The 20,562-nt window shown below is 36.8% G+C and overlaps 1 protein-coding gene across 3 annotated transcripts in view; it reads right to left on the bottom strand.

Moving 5' to 3' along the window:
- LOC149548175 (structural polyprotein) overlaps nt 1-20,562 on the bottom strand; it is a 98,887-nt gene that overhangs the window by 14,706 nt on the left and 63,619 nt on the right. The gene's annotated exons all lie outside the window — the stretch shown is intronic.

The following is a 20,562-nucleotide window of genomic DNA, read 5'->3' as shown; positions in this document are numbered from 1 at the left end:
TGGCGCGTCCAAACTGCAGATTATAAATTTTAAGAATTAGTGATGCCAATTCCTGTCCTGATTTCGGCAACCAAACAAGCCCTTATGGTTGGAAGAAGAGGGCAATCAAAGTTCGGAAAGAATATCTCAAGATGAGGGAGGAGCTATTACACTATGAGGCAGAACTGTTAGAGATGTGCATCCTATATGACTGTATTATATGTAATGGTTTAAAAGCTTGGCAAAGCTCAGGGAACATTACATGACAAATTTAAAATGGTCAAAGCATAGTGGATTATGTTATAAGCTCAAAGAAACTTACATCGCAAACCTAACAAATTTAGAGGTACCTCCCCATGGAAATGAAATCAGACCACTATCCAATACATGTAAAGATAAATATTCAAAAAGATAATCAGCACTAAAAGAAAACACAACAAAATGAAAAGAGAGATGTTGTTCAAGGCACAATCCTTTTGACACAAGAAAACAAAGAAACTTTACAAATAATGCTTCAAAAGCAGCTTCAAGAAGTAGAAAACAGTGAGGGTACCTTGTCAAGCAAGAAAATCATAGACTGCACTAAAAGATAATCAGCACTAAAAGAAACACAACAAAATGAAAAGAGAGATGTTGTTCAAGGCACAATCCTTTTGACACAAGAAAACAAAGAAACTTTTCAAATAATGCTTCAAAAGCAGCTTCAAGAAGTAGAAAACAGTGAGGGTACCTTGTCAAGCAAGAAAATCATAGACTGCATCAATTTTAAAGGCTCTTAGCTCATGCAAAAATTTAAATGCTAAGCTAGCAACTAAAACAGTATGATGAAGAATGTAAAGCAGCAGACAAAATAAGCAAAACATGGGGGGAATAACAGGGAGTATGCAAAGATTGTAAAACTGAAAAAAGAAGAGTATATGCAAACTAGAAGGAAGGAATTGATTTTGCTTGGGAGGACCAACCCAAAAGGTATTTGGAAAGAATTGCAGCAAAGAAGCATAAATAAAAGGAATTATACCACAATTTCTCAATGGATAGAGTATGCAAAACAGTTGTATGAGAGGAAGCAAGATACAGACATCCACCCAATAATCACCCTGAGAACTAATCTCTCCTCTTCCAAAAACATTAGAGAAGGAATTATAAAACTTGCGACACGTAAGGCTCGTGATTTTGAGGGTCTACAAGTGGAATACTTAAAATGGGGTATTGAAGCCCTCACACCTCACATCAAAAGAATATTTAATGGAGTCATAAAAATGGGTTTAAAGCAAATTGGACAACTAGTGTTGTCATCCCATTGCACAAAAGTGGCGACATCAACAACCCTTCAAATTACCACACTATAATGACAAAAACCTCTTTTCGGTAAAAAATTTGGGAGCATGACAGAAAGGCAAATCGGCACTTGGACTGAAAAGAAAGGAAAGAGAGCCAAAGGACAAGCCAATTTTTGGCCAAACCACTCTATAATAGACCGTTGCATCTTACTCGGGCACTTGATCGAGAAAGTTTGGGGTACGCAAGGTGGAGAGGATTTTTGCTTCTTTGTTGACTTCACAAAATCTTTTGACATGGTACCAATAAGAAAATTTCGGAATAAAATGGAAGATTGAAAATCTCGAAGCATTATAAGGCAGTTGTTCATAGGTTATATGACCAAGTTTGGGCCAAAATCAAAACTAAACAAAGCTTATAAAAATGTTTCAGGAGTGAAAATAAAGTCAAGTAAGGCTGCTCTCAATCCCCTACTCTTTCGGGATGTACATTGATAGATTAGAGCAATGGCTAGAAAAGTTTGGTGGTGGTGGGTTCATTTAACCAGCTATGTAATTAAGCTGCTCCTATACGTGGATGGTCTTATTCTAATGGCAAAAACAGCACAAGATTTGAACAAACACTTGAAAGCCTTAGAATTATTTTTTCATGAGGTTGGGATTCAAGTGAACACCAACAAAACTAAGGTCATGATCTTTAGCTTGGAGAGAAAAGGCTCATAGAGAGTACCTCTTTGAAGGTAGCCCTTTGCAAGTGGTCAATGAATATAAATACTTGGGTCTTGATTTCCACAATAAACTTAGTTGGGAAACTTACAGAACAAAAAAGTTACACAAGGGACGGAAAGCATTTCTCACTACAAAATAGATGTAGAAGTGCCAAATATGGGATTGGAAAACTACAAAAACTCTTTTTGGGCTTCTAGTAGTGCCGATTGTGCTATATGGCTATGAAATATGGTTAGTTACACTTCGGCAAGTAAATGGAGACGGATAGAAAAGCGGCAAAAACATTTGATCACAAGTAGCCTTAAGATGAAATTGTCTATTCCGTATGAGATTTTCTTAGCAGAAGTTCGATTTTTTCCTATTAAAACGGCAACTATGTGATCATTGCTAAGAGAAACACCGTTGGCCAAAAATAACAATATATGATAAATTAGTATTTAGAAAGAACACATGGATGAACAAAAAAACGAATGGATGGATTAATGGGGTATTATAATTAGTCAATGCCCATGCAGCAACAAGGAAATTAAAAAGTGTGTTCAAGGCAAATTCACAAAAAGCATGTGGACTAGGCCAATCAAAAAAAATTATTTATTATTTAATAATTAGACAAATATTATGTATTATAATATTATTATATAAGTATAATATTGTTATTTATATTTATATTAATAATATTATATAATATAATATTATGAATTTATATTATGATTATATCATTTATTTTTATTTTATTTTTAACATAATTACTTGCTATGAAATCTTTATTTCAAAAGAGGGCATTATAATTAGGGATAAGAAATGAAGGGACATGACATTGATGGCTTGCTTTCTATGATGGGTTGTGATGAATGTGATCCAAGTATGGCACAATGAACGACTTGTGCATTAACCATAAAGTGAGGAGTACTGTTGTAACCTAGAAGGTGATGGGCATTGATGAATCCTCTGGCTCTACATCCCATCGTGCTATAGGGATCTTTTTGTACACACATGGCTTGCGATCATTCATACACAAGACACTATGTACAACCATTAGCTTCTCTGTTTTCTGAGAGGAAAGCATGTTGCTCTTAATAGAGTGGATGAAGCTATATGTAGACCAATTTCTCTCAAAAGATGAAGAACTAAATACCTGACATAGCAATCAAATGACTAGTGGGAGAAAAACTAAATAGTAAAACTCTTTAAGTTCCCTTAAAGTTAAAAAATAAAAACTTCAAACATTTCTTGAATTCAAATTGAAATATTATTAAATAGCTTCTAAATTTGAAGAACTAGATACCTAAGATGAAAAACGTATAGTTAGTGTGGTGGTTGTTGATTTCAGTCCATGACAAGTCCACAAAATCGAATCTTCATGTGCCATAGTTTTTAGGTCTGCCTTTTCTACAAACCTATAACCTCTAAGAGTAGCAAATTTGGTCCACTCAAGGCAAACCTTCCCAACAGTCTCAGAGTCAAACATCCTAAATGCACTTGAAGAACCCTTCCTTCACCTAGAAAAAAAATTCAAAAATTCAAAATATTGGCAAATAGAAGATGTTGGTTACGAAAAGGTTCATCGATTGAACCATTCAAGTACCAACATGTATAACAATATAGGACATAAAGATGGTTAAAATAAGTATCATAATATCGTTCACCTCATCATCCTGAATCGATGTGAATGTACCAGGCCTAGGCAAGTACCACTTTGGATTTAATGCATAAGCAACCATATATAGGGGAGTTTTTATGGTGTCCCATCCGCACTAAATGATAGGCCATGTGTGCTCATGGTAGAATGCTAAACTAGGATCAAAACTTATGTTTTAAGTTTAATTTTTCCAACTTCATTAAAAATACTAATTTTCTAAAATTTTAATACTTGAACATTGCATTGTGATTGAACATTGAACTATAAATATTAGAATTCCAAATACTTGAATCCACAAAGCCAAATAATAATAGTAATCAATATCAAATTTTCATAAGTATGAGTATTTCATCATTCACCATAGAGATGATTACATATAATCATAATGTCAACTCAATATATGATATTCAAAATCAATGTTCAATGTTCATATATAAAAATCAAAATGCCAAGGGCCAAGGTCCCAAATGTAGTGGAGGCCTCTAATCATCCCTCAAGAGGGCAGCAAGATCATCATCATCAGAACTATCACTCTGAAAGGGTAAGAGCCACAAGAGGAACACCAAACAGCCTTGCATCTACAGTATCCTCATCATCATCAATCTGTGATGACTCTTCTGCCTCTACATCCCATCGTGTCGCGGGGCTCTTCTTGTACACACATGTCTTGCGATCATTCATACGCAAGACACTATGTACAACCACTAGCTTCTCTACTCTTTAAGAGGTAAGCATGTTCTTCTCAATAGAGTGGATAAAGCTACATGTAGACCAATTCCTCTCAGAAGTTGAAGAACTAGATACCTAACATAGAAAATCAAATGACTAGTGTATGAAAAGCTGAAAAGTAAAACTCTTTAAAGTTCCCTTAAAGTTAAAAAATAAAAACTTGAAGTTAAAACATTTGTCAAATACAAATTGAAATTATTATTAAATAGCTTCAGAATTTGAAGAACTAGATACCTGAGACAAGAAACATATAGCTAGTGTGGTGGTTGTTGATTTCGGTCCATGACAAGTCTACCACAAAAACTGCCCTCATCTGGCCAAGTATAGAATCAATGCACTTTTACATCTCTCCAAGGCTAGGCACATCCCCATCCTCATATTTGATGACTTGGAAAACTGGAGTGATGATAGAGACTATGTATTTTGCATCACTCAAAAATACATCACCCTTCACTATCTCCTTCACCATCCTCCCCTACTCTGTCTTCAACCCGTCCCACCTATTCCACTCATTCGTCATCACCATGAGCTATAGTGGCTCTTGCAACTCAAACATTCTCTCCAAAAGAATGAAGTAGGATGCATATATGGTCTTTGTTAAAGTGTAGCTTCAATAGAAGTGAAGTACACTAGTATAAATCTATGAATATTATATATATATTCTCACTATTTTTATATATAATATACTTTGATAAGATTTGGTACATATATATATATATATAAAATTATAATGTTGCATATGTTATCAGGTCTCTTAATAAATTGATGCCTTTTATTCAAAATGAAATCATGCCCCGTAGGAACATGAACCTATGTGGCCAATGACCACGTAGGGTCATGTCCCTACATGATATGACTTCCCTTGCACATATAAGTATTGTGATCGCTACCTAGGTTAAATATCAAATAATAGCAGTAATATTCTAATCTTCAGCAGCAATTCAAGCTTGGACATTAATATAGATTGTTTACAAGAAACATTTTCAGAATACTTATACTAATATATAGATATATATACTTGCTCAATCTGGTATATATTCATCTATTATTATATATTCAGTCTGGACTGAATTATACATGTTTTAGTTCAGACTTATTAGTATTTCAAATACATTGTAATATTCTCTATCAGAGATCCTTATTTCTTTAGTCTCAACTAGTTTTAGGAACTCCTCTATGAAACTCCTAAAGGGGGTGCATGTGAAGTGTGGTGGTTGCAGATATACATCTGCACATCTCTAGAATCGTTCACCACTCCCTTTATCCAGCCATCCTCCCCATGTCCTTAAGTGCATTGTTTATGACATGCATACAACCTGGAGTCCAAATATGCCTATAGGCTGCCTCAACAAGCTTCCCTCTTGCTCTACACATAAGTGTTGCATCAGTCACCACTTGGAGAAACAATCAACCGCCGTGAGAAACAATGGGCCATCTGCACATGTAACAATGATATTGATCAGTGGACGGTTCCTTATGTTTGTCCACCCATCCATGATAATGCTACAGTCTGACTACTCCCAAACAACCCTCATGGTCTCCATCATTTGACTAATCTTGACATACTCATTATCCAAGATAGTAGTCCTCAATTTGTGCTCACCGGGGGGCACAAATGATGGTCCTCCCCCTTCGCAACCTTCTAAAACATCTCTTTATCATAAGGAGATCGAGCTATGTGAAGTGGTACGCTATTAGAGAAAAACAATCTATCAATGGCTTCCTCTATCTCCTCTTTCACGTGAGCGTTAAATAAATCTGCTACGGGGATGCTTTCAGTCGTAACCTTTTGTTTCCCCTTGCTCAGTCCTACTTCAAGCATATCGCTAGAAGTAGAAGGAGGCCCTAAGGGTGCCCCTATAAATGATGATGCTCTCAGCTGCGATCTAGGAGAAAAAACATGTGGCTGTCCATGTAATTGCTGCTCCTATGTCTGTTGAATAGATTGAATGTGTTGCCTACCAGAGAAGGTAGTAGGCATTGCAAACCCCAAGTCATTTGGAATGCCACAAAGCTTTTTGAATTTAATCCTATAATTCAAGTTTTTACTGCAGCTCAAAAACTCACATGGTCCCATACCTTTTTCTGCCCAAAAGAGGAAGTGTGCATTCCCCTAGTGATGCTACCAAACCATTTTGTACCACATATATTGTATTTCTACTTCCTTGTGCCGCCACCTTCTTGTGTAAGGAGCATCTATAGCATTTCCACTTCCTTGTATCGCCACCTACTTGTGTAGGAGCATCTATCCTCGCAAAAAATTGTCTAAAAGGTGATTTAGGATCATATTTACCCCTAGCCCACCTTGTCAAAAGTGTGGAGGGGCAATTAGTGGATGGAGGACCAAGTGGCCAAGTATCTATGGATCGAGACTCAGTTTGCTCACCCCCCTCATTGCTCTCGTGCGCAGCCTCAGGTACATATTCTTGGCTACTATGAGAATGAATTTCCATTTCCATCTCATCATCACTGCCACTTGTTTCATGATTGTGGGAACTCAGTTTGACACTACATTTCGCCAAATGAAAACAAACAAACAATATATTTATGGTTTGAGCCTATGCCCTTCTTTAAAATAACAAGATTTAAGTCAAAATTTAAGCAACAATAATTTATAATTGAAACAATAATCTACTTCAATCTAGAAATGAAATTCAAATAACTATAACAAAAATAAATATAAAACTAAAACATTGAAAAATCTATGAGAAACCCTTCCTTTTGCTTGAAAAAGTTCTTCAACAAGGTGAAGAATCTTCTTCCTCCTCTTCTTCTTGCTCCTTGTCACTCCTCTTTCCCTGGCAATGATTCTTTCAACCCTCACAAGCACCCTTTTCTCAACCCTTCACTCTTCTTCTTGCTGTTGTTGCAAACAATACCAAACCCAAATTGAATACAAATGAAGCCACATATTGAATGCAAGCAATCTAAGACATTTTATGGGTCCCACATGTCTTTTGTTGGAAAACGACCCTTTAAAACTAAAAGTTATTAAAAAATATTTAAAAAAAAATTCTAATGAACTTTTTGAGTGTCGCGGGAGACATATAGATGTCCCCTATAGGGGTTAGGGACATGTCTTGTTGCCTTGCTCCCTTAGGATATGCCAAGACCGTCTCCCCACCTCCTAGGGGATGACGACCACTTGGTGGCACTGCTGGAGATGTCGGAACGACGTCCCCCCACCCAAGGTGTGTCTTTGTCTCCAAGATGGGGAAATTTGGGGGAGGCACGTCCCCGGCTTTCTTTGAGAACAAATCTAGAAAAATTTAGAGAGATAGGTGCCAGACAAACACTTACTATAAATAGCAATGTTCTTTGAGAAATGAGGAGAACAAACCTATAAAGAATGGTGCCAAATAAGCACCTACAAGCTGTTTTCTATGAGAACGGAGGAGAGCAAACCTAGAAAACCCAAAAAGATCGATGCAAGACAAGCACTTACTATAAATAGCAGTGTTTTCCAATGACTGAGGAGAACAAGTCTAAAGAAACCCAAAAGATTTATAAAAACCTAGAACATTACAAAAAGTATTGTCACCAGTTGACACCCAAGAGTGTATAACTTGAACTCTCCAAGAACATTAGAACACTTCTTGCACACTTGGGAACTTAAGGAAAATCCTGAACCCTGATAAATTCTAGCAGAACAAGATGGTCTAAAATTGAGGGCATTACAGTCCTATTTTTGATATTGCTTGCCCTCAAGCAATGTTACTTCATAAACTGATTGATGCGGAATACATTCCAATGAGACAAGATCCCAAAAAGTTCAAGTCTGTAGCTCCACCTGCTTAGAATATTGTATTAATAAACACCTGCAAATCTTCTTCTGAACTCCTCCTGTGAGAAGAGAAAACATTGCAAAATCTTGGTCAAATCCTCTGCAAATTGCTCTCCATAATCACAAATATGTGGCACCATAGGGAAAAACTCGAGAAAGCTAATTCTGACTTCCTTATTGTCAACACCCTGTGCTCTAGCCTAATGGCTGTCACTGAGATGTAATCTGCTGTCTAAATCATAAGTGCAAGCTGAAAACAAGGAACAACCGCTAATTGATGCACAAATACCCATCCAACAAAGACCCTGGTTAGTTGCTACACCTTTTTGTTTTAGGTGAAACCAAGTAGCAACCCAATCAAGAGGTTTAATGGTTTGAACATGCTTAGACCTGCAGCTGTTCAAGTTTGATATTTTGAATTCCATTACCCAGAAAAGACAGTCAGTACAACATTGAAAATCGTTAGCCAAATAAAATTTTGATTATTCCTTTGGCTAAAGAAGCCTTCTCAACAGTAACTAACTTAAAAAGTTTACAATTTTTTTCTCAAAATTGCTCTCCAATCCACTTGTATGAATACAAATGGACTCATAAGATTTATTGTAAAGAGAGGCAACAACATCATTCTTTTCACCCTGTGTTTTTTTGTTTCACTGGTTGTTGAGTGTCTGCTGTTTTCTAGCGCCGTTTTGTCTTGGGAATCTTATTGATTATCTTTTTTATCTATGATGTAAAGGGTTTTGGGTCCCTTCACATCCTGTTTTTTCCATTAATCGAAAACATCATTCCTCTCACCTTTTTGATCCTTAATCCCCTATGGTATGTCTCTTCCATCATTTTCAATTCCTAACAACCCATGAATATGATCCTAGATACAGACTCACTTTCAAGGTGGTAAACCATGTTGAGATTGATGATGATGAGGACACTACAGATGCAGGGCAGGTTGGTATTCTTTTTGCTGCTCTTACCCTTGGAGAGTCTGATAGTTTCGATGATGACGAGCTTGCTGCCCTCCTAGGGAATAATTAGAGGCCTCCTTCGCTACATTTGAGACCTTGGCCCTTGGCATTTTGATTTTGATATATGAACACTGAACATTGATTTTGAATATCATATTGAGTTGACATTATGATTATATGTAATCATCTCTATGATGATTAATGAAACACTCATACTTTTGAATATTGATATCTATGACCATTATTATTTGGCTTTGCTGATTCAAGTATTTAGAATTCTAATATTTATAGTTCAATGTTCAATCAAAATGCAATGTTCAAGTTTTAAATCTTAAGAGAATTAGTATTTTTAATTTTACATCTGTATGCCTTATATTGTCAATGTTAAACATCTTTTCACAACTAGCATATAGTATATAAAACCCCCCACCCTCTTGTCCCCTGTCGCCATCTCCAACTTTAGGCCCCACTCTCCCCCTTGCTCGAAAACTTGTACCGACGTCTACTCGTCCCCCGGGGTGGTGTAACTATGGAACTTCTCCTCCGTCCTAGGAGAGCACTACTTTTATAGTAAGTGCTTATGTCGGCACCAATCAACATGTTTCAGCATCATTTATGTTCCAGCATTATTGACTTTTCCTTTATGGTCTCTTAGCAAGTTTCCATTAGGTGATGCATATTATTTTAGTATTTGCACTAAAGTAAATAAGTGGCATTTAAATATTAAAGTGTTATGTTTTGACTCCCAAAGTTGGAGGGTTGGATGATGTGAGTGGAGACTTGACATGGTTTTTATAACATATTGAGAGCTTTTAGAGGGAAAATTAAACATTTCAATTCTTAAAGTGTCCTAGTTTTCTCATAACTCTAAGAATTAGAGTTTTTGCCATTTCTACATTTAGAGTTTGCATACATGGAAAGATGTTCAAATAACTAGAGTTCTTATGAGTGTTGTTGAGGACGAAAATCCTCTCCAATCTTGTTGGCTTGTCTGGTGAGCTAGCATGTCCCCTTCTTGCACCTACCTTAGCATGAGTTTTCCATTAGCCAATACTCACATTACAGTAGGCTAAGTGGATGTGGTTTAGGGACTCGGTGTCCTAAGGTGAGCTCTAAAGTGATTTTTCAGAGCTTTCCAACAAGCTTTATATTTTTGGCATGTTGCTATTTTAAGCAAGTGCTACTTTTAGCACTTTTCATGGCCTCAATTCCTTCTCATTTTAATGCAATTGTTTCCAATTTTAACCTTATTGAATTCTATTGTCTTCAAAGAGATATTTGATTTTAATCGCCATGTCTTTAATAAAGTTGCTTTAAAACAGAAGTGACAACTTAAGTTGTTTTTAAAAGAGGGCCAGTTAGACATACTAAGGTGACACCAAGGAGGATATGTTATGTTTTATATATTATTTAAGCTTCCCCAAAATATGATGCTATGAGATAAGGAAAAGTGAATTTTAAATGTTAATTTTGAGAGATCCCAAAAAGCTCGACCCTTTTGGGGTTATTTTCATGAGCTATAGAGATACAATTTAGGAGGGAGAGATTTCAAAGTGAAGAGTGGCTACCCTAGTTTCTCTCACTCCTTACATTCATGTTTTGAGCTCTCATTGGGCATGCTTGCTTTTGACAACTCAAGGTTACATTGCTGGAATGCTTCCAGAATTTTATGATAATAGATAAGCTTCTACTATTAGTTAATGGTTATCTATTGTAAATATTAGAATGTTTCTAATATTAGATAGTCTGTAGTTATCTATTAGATTTCTTTTCGCTAGAATAGAATGTTTCTATTCTTTACGATCGTATCCTAAGGAAACTGTAATGTCCCCTTCTCCGTGCTAGACCTTATGGCGCCATGTTGGTCTATCTTTCCCTCTGGATAGGCTAACGACACTTATTCTAACGATGCCAGTCAGTCACAGGAGTCTTTGGTTTCGACAAGGAGATATTTAAGTGGGAACTTCCTATAGTTAAGTCACTTTATTTTATAAAGTTTTAGATTAAGGTAAAAACAAGTTTTGAAGGGGACCCAAAACTCTTAACAAGAAATCAAAAGATAAACCATTAAGTTCCACCAGGTTTTACAAGGACCTGAAACCTGCAATTTTTAAAAGACTTAAAATCAAGTTTTACAGGGACCTGAAACCACAACATAAAACCATAACACGAGACCAGGTTTTACAAGGACTTGGAACCTAGTTTTTAAAACAACAAAACCAAATAAAATACCTAGACAATCGACCAAAAACCAAGACAACTACCCAGACAGAGACCAAAAACCAGAAACACAGAAGAACTGCTATTGCAGTTCTTTGACCATTTGGACCACCTCTTTTCCAGCCTCTACGGTACTTTGGATGGTGTTAATTACAGATCCCACCGTGCCGTCAACAACTTTTTTCCTGGAGCTCTGTCTGGTTCTTTTACTTGGACCACCTGGAGATATGATTTCTTCGTTAGTTCTCTTCCCTAAGTTGGCAGCAACAGCGCAAATGCTGGAAGTAACTTGCTCCATCTTATTTCCGCTTTCTTTGATCAATAACCAAAGGTTGTTTTCATATTCCTTTAGTTTATCTAGTATGTTACCAATCAGAATTTCCATCTGGGTGGTCTTAGCACAATCAGTTTCTTGGTTCTGCTCAATTGTGGTGACTTTCCTTTTCAAGTTCATTAATTCGTTATACACCCAGGAGTCGGTTTGAAGAGAAGAGTCTGACTTTAGCTTAGTAGTATGCAAGAAAGAAAGCCTAGAATCTCTACCAGCATAATCATCCTTATCCTCTCCCATATCTTCCTTACTCCTAGAGTCATTTTTCTCTTTCCTTATGTCTTCCTTCACATTTTCAGCATCCTTATTCAAGAGTTCCTCCTTTCCCTTCTCCATTTCTTCTTCTTCATCCCTCTCTCCTAGGGAATGTTCACTCTAATTAGTTTCCTCTTCACCCATATTATCTGACCCAGTGTTTTTGTCATTGCCTTCATCCATTTCCTCCTTACCAGATTCACCCTTATCACCCGAGTAACCTTCCAAATTAGAGCTGAAATCTCCCACATCCATGTTTTCCTCCTCATCCACATTTTTTTCTTCATTATTTTCCGAGTTATCAGACTTAGTAATCTCTTCCACATTTTTCTGAGGGGTTTCTTGCTTTAGATTTCGTCTTTTGCCACAAACCCCTTCCGCACCTTTACTCTTCCTAGAGTAGGTTTCACTCACAGATCCCTTCTTTTTCTTAGGAGGGGAAGACACAATTGCCTTGTTCTTACAATAATTCTCAATCAGTAAAATTAACCCTTCATGAAGAAGTGGGCGGGAATTTTTTTTCCTATGAGCTTGGAGACTATGGAGTAAAGAAAATCTCAAATAAAAAGGAAATGAGATTCTATCTTCGTACCTAAAGTGGTTCAAAAACACAAAATAAAATTTGTGAACATGTTTAGCTCTACCATCAAGGATAAAGTACTCACAAATGCATGAAAGCACATCTTGCCAAATGACCTTGATTTGGCCTAATTCATAGAAATCACCATTCTTCTCCAAGTTCTTTTCCTCCTCATCAGTTTTCGGGAACTTCTTAAATGCTACATTTGAAATACTCGTTTCCTTACTAAATTTTATGCAAACCTTTGGCAATCTCATCACCTCAGCAATAAAGTCTTTCGTCAAATGCACCGTCACTCCATGTAGAGAAACCCTATCCTCCACCCATTTTTTGAAGAAAGCCATAGTGACATGAGGTTTACATCCATGAAGACGCTCCAGATAATTGGTGACCTTTCCCTTCTGCAGAATTTGCCATACAGAATTTTTGGCTTTCCAAGCCTTGCAATTGTTAGGCTCCTATTTACGTGGCTCTCCGCCCATTTCAGAAGACTTAGTTATGCTACGGAAAACCAGAGTCAAATGCAAAAAGAGGAATCAAGGAAAAGCAAGAACCAAGGTATTCATAATAACAGCTAAGGCGCTCATAAAAACAAATACATGCGACGCCAGGATTGAAGTCACATTAATGTACATTCTCGGGAAAATAATTCTGACATCTGTATCTACACCTCCAAATTTCATTATATTTATAATCTTGGCAAATCTTTCCCTCCATCGCGTGAGCTCTATCATAATTAATGAGAGATTTCAAATCCATATCCCTGCTTAAATCATCATGCCATATCATCTTGCATTCACGTTGGACTGCTTTGTTGGCAATCCAATCGGCCACAGCATTACCTTCACGGTAAGAATGGGAAATAAAAACTTTCTCAAAATTATTCATTAATGATTTAATTTCCTTTACACAACCTTCAATTGCCCACATGACCAAACTTTTACCATTTAGCATATTTACAATGTTTAAAGAATCTACTTCCAGCCAGAGATTCCAGAAACCAGTTTCCACTGCATTCCTCATAGTATATAGAGCTGGAGTAGCCTCTGCTTTATGGCTATTAGATATTCCAATAGGTATGGCTATAGCGTCTATAATATTTCCTGCATGATCTCTTAAGACTCCACCACACCCACTTTACCTGGATTTCCCTTAGCAGCACCATCAATGTTCCCTTTAAGCCATCCCGTAGGTGGAGCCTTCAATCTAGTCTTTAGTCTACAGTCTTCTTTCTTCATATTTGAATTAGTAGAAAGCATTGGGTTGTCAATTTGAAAATCTTTATTACAGTTCTTCCGAGCCTTAAAATTTTCCTTTATTGCCTTGGCAATGTTTTGTCCAAGTACCCAATCTAGCATTTTTTTATTTCGAAAGATTTTGTTATTTCTTTCTTTCCAAATGCCCCACCAAAGATGGGGGAGGGTAATTTTCATAGGAAAACAACATCAGTATCCTTAGAGGGACAGATCCAACTTTTAAAACATAGATCAGCATTGTTTTGATGGACCCAGGAAATATTCCAATAGTTAAGGATAGAGCTCCAAACTTCTTGACTGTAAGTGCAATTCAAAAACAAGTGATCTCTGTCTCCAAAACCTTCTTTACAAAGACTGCACTTATTAACCACATTAATGCCTCTCTTTTGCAAATTGTCCAGAGTCAGAATTTTATTTTGAAGCAGGATCCAATATAAGATATTTATTTTAGGTATAAGACCCTTAATCGATGCTTTTGTCCAAAAAGGTTGATTACCTTTCTCTTTTCAGTTGAAAACAGAGGAAACTTTGAACTATCCACTAGGATCAGCACTCCATATCATCTTATCCTCCTGAAGGGGATGCAACGAAAAGGCATTCAATATAATCTGGATATTGTGAAAAACCTAGTTTACATCAACAAGGTTGACCCAATTATTATTATGCCAATAGTGTTCCACAAGAGTCCGAAACAAATGTTTACATCTATCAATTTGTGTTCTATCCTCAAAGTCCTCAATCAGGGGGTGATCCTTTATCCAAGTATCATCCCAAAATCTGACTTTTAACCCATTTCCAATTTTCCAAGAGCAATCTTTACTAAGGGTTTCTTAGTTCCCTGAACAGCCCCCCAAATAGCAAAAGGGGAGAGAACATCAGGAGAAGATAAAAGTTTAAAATCAGGTAAAGAACGAGCATAAAAGAGATATTTATGTTTCCATATCGTACTCCATTCCTTATCATCATGATAAACTCTCCATCCCTGTTTAGCCAAAAGGGCTCTATTAATACTTCGCATTGATCTGATTCCCAAGCCTCCTTCCTGAATAGGTTGACAGATTTGAACCCAAGCTATCAAAGCCATTCTCTTTCTTTCCTCAGTTCTAGACCATAGAAAATTTCTTTGGATTTTATCAATAGTATCTGCAAATTTTGCTGGAATTCTAAAAAGACTCAAAGCATAAGTAGGAATACTTTGAAGACAAGCTTTAAGGAGGATTATTTTACCTGCTTGACTGAAAAGGTTGCCCTTCCAGCCTGCCAATTTCTTGTTAAACTTCTTTATGAGATCTTCCCACAAAGAGTCTGTAACTTTAGGTCCCAAAGGGAGACCCAAATAAATACAAGGAAAAGATCCTATTGAACACCCTAGAATTTCAGCAATTTTGTTCTGTCTTAGAACAAGGGTGTTAATAAAAAACAAGGAGCTCTTATTCCAATTAATCAATTGACCTAAAGCAGAGGAGTACAAATTAAGGGCTTTCTTAAGGTTCCTAGCTTCCTTGACATCAGCTTTTCCCATAAATAAAGTCTCATCAACAAATTGACCATGAGAACAAGTAAGAGGTTGAGAAGAGGGCTGCAAACCTTTAATATTCCCTTGCACAACCAGTTTCCCAATGTATCTTCCCAAGCAATCAGCCAAAATAATACAGAGGATAGGGGAGGATCACCCTATCTTAATCCTCTAGAGGTGCTGAAAACTTCAGAAGAGCAACCATTCACCAAGACAGCAATAGAAGAAGTGGAGATCAGCTGAGATATGACTCTAACAATCTTATGGTTAAACCCAAAAGCTTGCAAAATCTTAACAAGAAAACCCCATTCTACTCTATCATAGGCTTTGGCAATATCAACTTTCATGATGAATCCTTGTTTGTTAGAGCAAGATAAGGAATGAATAATCTTATGAGCAGTTATAACAAAATTAAGAATTTGCGTTCCTAGGACAAAACCATTTAGTTGATCAGCAATAAGAGAAGAAAGCACCAATAGCAACCTGGCTGTGAGAACCTTTGAAATAATCTTATAAAAGGAATTATAAAGACTAATAGATCTGAATTGGTCAGGAGAATCAGCCCCAATCTTTTTAGGAATAAGACACAAGAAGGTAGAGTTGATCTCCTCAAGCATTCTCTTAGCCCCAAAGAATTCCTTTACAGCATCAAATACATCTCTTCCAACCAAATACCATAACTTCTGAAAAAACAACATAGGAAAACCATCCAACCCAGGAGACTTATCCCCTCCTAATGAGCTAACAGCATTAAAAATTTCTTCTTCCTTAGAAATAGATCCTAGCAATTTGTTTTGTTCTTCAATAATTCAAGAAGGAATCACCTTTAAGAGATCTTCTTGATTGCCTACATGAATATTAGGATCAACTGTCATTAACGAAGAGAAAAAAAGGACCATCTCTTTTGAGATATACTTTTCGTCAGTTATCTTTAGATCACCCTTTTTAAGATATGCAATATGAGTTTTAGCTTTGTGCTTTAAGGTGGAAAGATGAAAAAACCTAGTGTTCTTATCTCCTTCATTCAGCCAAATCGATCTAGATCTTTCTCCAATAGATTTCCTCCTTAGTGACAATGTCATGAAGCTCAACCAATTTTTCATTCTCTACTCTAACAAGGTCAAAAGAATAGCCTTCCTTCTGAATCTTGCTCTGAATACTTCGGAGATCCTCCTTTAAAGTAGCTTTATTTTCAAAAATATTACCAAAACATCTTTTATTCCATATTTTAACCTCCTTTTTAACATTTCTTAATTTAAGAGCCACTCTGAAAAGAGCAGTACCCTCAACATCTATATTCCACCATTCAGCCAGTTTACTCTCAAACTGTGGATGTTGCATCCACATTTTTTCAAACCTAAAAGGAAAGTTTTTTTTGAAATTGATCTTATCCGCAATAAATATCAAAGGGAAATGATCAGAACCAAACTTCTGTAAAGCCTCCAATTTACAAGAAAACTCTTTGGACCAATCAGGGGAAATATGGGCTCTATCCAATCGGGCCTAAATACAATCATTACCAATCCTCTTATTACTCCAAGTAAACTCAATTCCATGAAGATCTAGATCCATTAAACCCTCTTTATTGATGAACTCCATAAGATCCAATCTACCATCCAGTTGACTCGCATTACCTCCCTTTTTTTCATGGTCATAGAGAGGGACATTAAAGTCTCCCAAAAAAATCCATCTCCCAAAGTAATCTTTACTCTTTATATGAGAAAGAGTCTCCCAAACCTTTTTCCTGGAATTCTTTAAATTTGGAGCATACATATTAGCAATATACCAAACATTTTTCTGGTCAATGCTAGTAAATTTGACCACCATAAAATGTTTACTAGCATTTAAGACAATACCTGAGTAAAAGAATTTCTTCCATAGCATCAAAGTATCTCCTGACGCTCCTTCTGAACTACTTGTTTTTATACAATAATCTTTAAAAGACTTAATTTCTTCAGCGTTCTCCTTTTCCATTTTGGTTTCTTGAAGCAACTGAAAATCCAGTTTATGCTCTCTTACAAAATTCCTAACAACGTAAGCTTATGACTACTATTCAAACCCCTTATATTCCAAGTAATAATTTTCATATTTGTTTTTTGGGGGTACAATCTAGAATTTTTGCTTGTCGTCCATCAGCAATATTCTGCATACTTTCCATTTCTCTAGTTTTCCTTGAAGATTTCCTTCCAGTTTTCTCTGGAGTTCCAAAATTTGGTTTCACCTTGGATTGCTGTTCCAATTTACTGCTACGAGTCTCCACTCTTTCAGGAACTGAGTTATTCTTCTTTTCTAGCTTTTTCCTTTGGTTCATTTTTTGTTTCAAGTCCTTGCCTTCCTCTTTTTTCTCCTCAGAATCATCATCATTCTTAAAGAGAACCATTTCTTTTCATAAAGTTGTCTCAAGGCATTTAGGGGAAGCAATGTGATTTTCAATCACATGAAGATTCTGGTCTTCTTCTTGCACCATTGGTTTGCAACTATCCAATAGAATTTCACCCTCCTCTAAATCCTCCATCTCTACTAGATCTTCCCAATTAGTCTCAGTTTTCTGATAAATAACTATTTGCTTCATCGTATCCATCAAGATTTATGTATTTTGCTCAGGTGAGGCAAAAACCAGTATTTCCCCAATCTCCTGATTTTCACTGCTCAAATTTTCCTTCAAAGCCGATTTTTGCATTTTACCAGATCCCAGAGAATCTGAGTTCAAGTTATCCTTCGCATCTTTAGCATGAATAACTTTAGGCTTCCACACTTTCTTCTGGACTTTGGCTTCTTTCTTTTTATCTTCCTTTTCAATCTTAAAGGTGTTCTTTCCTTTGTTAGGACAGTTTTTCACCCAATGTCCCTGTTTTTTATAGGCAAAACATGTATTTGGGAGATCTTCATAAATGACTTTCTGCATTCTTCTCCCCAATTTTGAAATGAGTTCCACTTTTTCAGGGAGGTGATTCAAGTTTGCCACTTTCACATATAACCTAGCGCTCTGAAGTTTAGTTTTCGAAGCCGTTGCCTAATCCATTGCAATAAGATCCGCAAAGGATCCAGCAATTCCTCTAAAGATATCTTCATGCCAAAACTCTAAGGGAAGGCCAGGAAGTCTTACCCAGATCAGAGTAGTTAAGAAGAAGGTATCGGATAAATCCATATTTGGCTCCCATTTTTTAATAGTGAGAGTACTTTTGCCGAATGCCCATGGACCTCCACAAAGAACCATACTCATATCTTCTTTGCAATTATGGGATCTGGAATAAAAATTTGAAACTCACCTTTCTCCCAGCAAGCATTCGATGTTACCAGAGGGAAGGATGATTTTCCACTTGGTTTCCTGCCAAACAGCGATGACCAAGTCTTTTGATCATCAACTCCTTTCCATGAGTCATGTGCATTCCTTTCAATAATAGCCTCCACACTGTCCAAAGGATTTTTCTCTTTCTTGAATACCTGGCCCGTCACGTGATTTGTAGAAGAATCCAAAGAAAGATCCCAGAGCCCACAACTAGTGGAACCAACATCCGTAGATTTTTCAAAAAAGGTCAGATTTTCCTCAAGTTGCCCTTTTGTCCCATTAGAACTTGGCAGATTTCCCTGAATTCGCCCTTATGTCCCGCTTGGATCAGTTCCTCCCGCAAGATTCTCTCCTACCAGTTTCCCGCCCAAAAGTGCACCAAACAATTCAAAAACGGTCAAAGTGCCAGCCATCCTGTTTCAATTTCCACTTATTTGCATATACTACTTTATTTTATAAAGTTGATTTATAAAGTACTTTATCATTTAAAGTCACTTTATGATAAAAATGACTTAACTAACTAAAAGACAAAATAGGCTTTTTATCCCACATTGCCCAGTTGTTTGCATCTTCCCTCGCATCGAGGTTACAAAACCAAGTATCTAGATTGGGATTTGCACCATGAGATATGTTATTAGGTTGCTTAAATGTGACTATGCTTCCTTAAGGACGAAACCCCTTAAGAAGTTTGGGAAGTTGGACATAGCCTCGATATTCCTTGTGAGATTACATTAGGTTCATGTATGGAAGGAGTTGAATAATAGTATTCCATCAATTTTCTCATTCAATTGAAATCGGTTGACAGTTTTGTTACATTATTTCTCTAGTAATCAGTGGGCAGTATTGTGCATTTGTTTCAATCAATATCCTTAATGTTAGTTGTAAGGAATCTTTGGGGAAGTTAGTGCTCATTAGCAAGAAGCCGCAAGACCAGGATCACGCTAGATGCAGCAAGGAGGAGTTGACATATCAGACGTGGTCCATATAATCCCTATCTACACATGCGTATTTTAGTATAAGAGAAGGTAGAAGCTCAGTTGCAGGAGGACAACAATAGTGTTGGAATACAATTACAAGAGGTCGGCAATAGTACTATTGCGGCAATCAACTACAAGCAATGCGGAGTTAAGTGTAGAGCACGGGTAGCTTCAGATACCAACTAGAAGCAAGCACCATCTTCGCACTCTAATGTATCAATGACAGAGGTTTGAACGTTATACAGCAAGATTGCTAGAGGGACATTGCGAGTCTTAACCACTGTCTGCAAGGTTGGTACATGTATGATGCAAGTGAGGCGACCGTAGGAAGTGCAGGGAGGCCGCAAACCCAGTTCACGACGCAAGGGCAGGTTCCAGAAGCAAGCGTGAATACAGGGTGATGATGTTGATAGTTTTAGAACCTATGACTGTAAAGAGCATGCCAAAATGAACAGTACAGGCTGCTAATCAACAACAGTTATCCAGGTTCTGTTATTATTTTGCTTTGTGATTGTAAACCAATATGTTAGTAATTCGAGCATGAATAAGCATGTATGATTTCCGTTCAGTAATTATCCCTCCATATTCATTAGTAAACAAAACGTTGTACTAGGTCCGTTGTAATTGGAAAATATTATGAATTCAGTACTGCGTCCTTTCGAGTTTTCACATTACATACAATTTCTTTAGTCATATTTGTTGTATTTTCTGGAGTCGTAATATTTCAGTGGTATCAAAGCCACAAGTCCTACCAACTTGTGGGGAAATTATTATGTTGCAGGTTGGATTTAATAGGAATAATGTCAAACAGCATGAATAGGAAACCATACAGGTTTAGTCACATCCATCCTAAACAGGTAGGATCTTTAGATCAGATTGACATTGAGGACAGTTTTACAGTTGATGAGGAGTTAACATTTGGGACAAACTTACATTGAACAGGGTGAACAAGTTGAACAAGTACAGGACACCCAAATGGCACATGAAGGGAATGAACAGGAACAAGAAGTGAGGGAAACCTTGCGGGCTATTAGAGATG

This window comes from Cupressus sempervirens, chromosome 7, assembly GCF_028749045.1.
Source record: "Cupressus sempervirens isolate cs-2001-9-10 chromosome 7, ASM2874904v1, whole genome shotgun sequence".
Lineage (NCBI taxonomy): Eukaryota > Viridiplantae > Streptophyta > Pinopsida > Cupressales > Cupressaceae > Cupressus > Cupressus sempervirens.
Note: the sequence above shows the minus strand (reverse complement) of the source record. Positions and strands in the feature narration are given on the sequence as shown.